General features: G+C 38.8%; 1 long non-coding RNA gene across 1 annotated transcript; it reads left to right on the top strand.

Annotated features, from left to right (window-relative positions):
- The first annotated feature begins 1,244 nt into the window (after positions 1–1,244).
- On the top strand, positions 1,245–2,317 carry LOC122132750. Its single transcript, XR_006152250.1, has 4 exons — positions 1,245–1,331; positions 1,514–1,556; positions 1,680–1,760; positions 1,905–2,317. It is a non-coding gene; the product is annotated as an uncharacterized LOC122132750 (long non-coding RNA).
- Positions 2,318–2,856: the final 539 nt, after the last annotated feature.

A 2,856-nucleotide genomic window follows, 5' to 3' on the forward strand; every position in this document is an offset into this window, starting at 1 on the left:
AAGCAGAAATCAAGCCATCTCCCAGCAGATCTAAATTTGGATAAAGACTATCAAAACCACACAGAGTATGTGGGAAATAAAGAGAATAGTTGTACCCTGAGACTGAAAGACACGAGAGAGAGTCACTCTGGAGAATATGCCTTCAAGTTTACAACAGAACAGGGGGAGGCTTACTCTGGATTACCTGGAGTCAACATCTCTGTTACAGGTAGGCCCTTTAACTATTTTGATAATGAAATGTGTGTACACGTAGCACTGTGTCCCCCTACACATAATATGTCCTCCAGTTCTGCAGGTGTTGATAACTCCTGAAGCAGTGAAAGAGGGAGAGAAAGTGACATTCACCTGTAATACAACCTGTGTTCTGAGTAACAACCCCACCTTCATCTGGTACAAGAACGGACAGCCTGTGACCTTGAAACACACAACCAGAGACAACAGGCTGCATCTGAACCCAGTCAGCAAGGAGGATGTGGGCAGTTACTCCTGTGCTGTTAGAAGACACAAGAGTCTGTTCTCCACTGATGTGTTTCTCAAAGTCCGATGTAAGTTACTACAACTGACTGTTAATGTGTACAGGTGTGTACAAATGTGGGTCAGAACTTATTGCATTGAAAATATATTGTCTCTTGTTTAATTTTAGGTTTCTATGTTCTAACTGTCACTGAAATCAGACTGAAATGTCTTCATTTGTCACAAGCATACTTTGGGTAGTTATTAACACTTGCATATATTTTAACAGACAAGCCAAAGAATGTGTCAGTGTCTATCAGTCCTGGGGAAATATTGGAAGGCAGTTCTGTGACTCTGACCTGTAGCAGTGATGCCAACCCACCAGTCCACAACTACACCTGGTATATGAAGACTGGAGCTGAATCTCTTATTAGGGGCACAGGTGACAGCATCAGCTTCTATGTGACCTCTGATTCCAGTGGACTTTACTACTGTGAGGCAGAGAATGAAGTTGGCTCTCAGAACTCTACTGGAGTTGCAGTTCCTACAGAAGGTCAGTGTTGTGTAGTTTTATAAGAATACTAAAATGTATTTCTGCCTGTTAATAAGTCTGCTGTATGTTTACAAAATTCAAATGAACATGTGATATAATGATTGTGTGATGATTAGAAGGGGGAGATTTTGACTGGTGTCATCTTGCCAGTTAGCTTTGCCTGCAAACTATCACTTACAGCACTGTTGAAATTGTTAATGTGTTTACTGTTTTATCATCAATTATTTCATTCTCCCTTAGAAGTGGCTGTCATCATCCTGCCAGCTATTATCACCATAATCATCATTCTTGCTGTCCTGCTGTTACTTGGAATTGTGTATATGAGGTGATTCAGTAAAGTTTGCTTCCTCTGAAATAATTTTGTGCATAAACAGGCATGCCATATATTGCTAACTGCATATTATTTCCTCTGACGGGGCAATGCTAAATGTTCATCCCTAAACTGTAGTTTAATCATAGGAACACTGACAGCTAATTATATGCAGTTTACTCTGTTTCTTTATTCAGTATACATGATGGAGCTGAGAGGAACAGCAGAATTAACCAAGAGGTACTGAGAAAATAAAAAAAAATTACGTTTAAAAATTAACAGTCAAAAAGCTGCATGCTTGGTGACAGTGAATTTGGTTTTGTCAAGATTTAGAATAATCTCTTTCTACCAATATTTTCATAGGCTGTCCATTCTGATGGCCACGATGATACATACACAGCTCTCAACCCCAGGAGCACATTCTCTGAGTATGACACTCTGTAGGTAAGTTATCCTAGACTGATGTTATCAGCCTCATCATGTATGTTAGTTAAATCAGTGATAGCACTGCCCTACATAAAACCTTAACCACCATCTATCAACGTGTTCAGTCATGACATTGACAATCTGTGTTGTAACATATTTCAGAACGTGAGGAATGTGAGTGACACCTACATGCCTCTCCAGAGAAGAGCTCAGGCCTCAGTGTATGAGACTCTGCAGAGAAGAGAGACGCCCCAGTCAGAGATGGAGCTGAAGGATCTCGGGATGAGAGGCCAACACCAACCATGACTTCTGGACTCTCCATCTCATACTTACTGCTGCCACAGTCTTACGTTGTAAAGGGATCTTATTATCAGTGCTAACTTTTCCCTTGTTTCCCATGCTAGGGACATTTAAGGTTTCTCCATTGATGTAGGTTTCTATGACTCTCCTCATCATTTAACACCAGTCAAACTCTAATCTAATGAACTTTCTTTTGCTTTGGGTAATGTATGCATTATGGAAGTTACATGTCTGTGTATTTTTCTTTTAACCTACACACCCTTAATTTACCCATGTGGCTTAGTTTAAAATGTGGCATAGCTGCGTTATTTGTCAAGAGCTGTGATGTCACTGTGTCTGGATTCTTATCTGATTTTTTTCTTTAATGTATATCAGGTGTGTCACAATTCAATGTTTTGGATAATTGTAATCTATGTTGATGTCCATAATGATGTTCTATCCTTTAGAAATCTGTTTTTCTAATTAAGATTGATTCCATTCATTGTTCCTTTTTTTTGCTTCATGTTTATGTATTTTTTTTAAATAATTGTTTGCCTCTTAATAAAACAAGAATGTTGTGTGCATAATGTTGTAAATGTCGTTTGTTGAGGGGCGAGTGGTCTTTATATTTATGGGGCCTCTAAGGGGTGGATTAAACTACAGATCAAATAAAATACATTTCTTCAGCATTCATTAGTGCTGTAGCATAAAGATAGCATAAATCCTAAAAGTGGCAGTTAGTTGGGGTTACCCTGTCTTCTTTGAATATGTGTTGATGGAAAGATAAGATAAGTGAATGAGTGTGTGAGTGTAAGTTAGAGAGTAGATTTCAGTA

Source organism: Clupea harengus, unplaced genomic scaffold (genome assembly GCF_900700415.2).
Source record: "Clupea harengus unplaced genomic scaffold, Ch_v2.0.2, whole genome shotgun sequence".
In the NCBI taxonomy this organism is placed as follows: Eukaryota; Metazoa; Chordata; class Actinopteri; order Clupeiformes; family Clupeidae; genus Clupea; species Clupea harengus.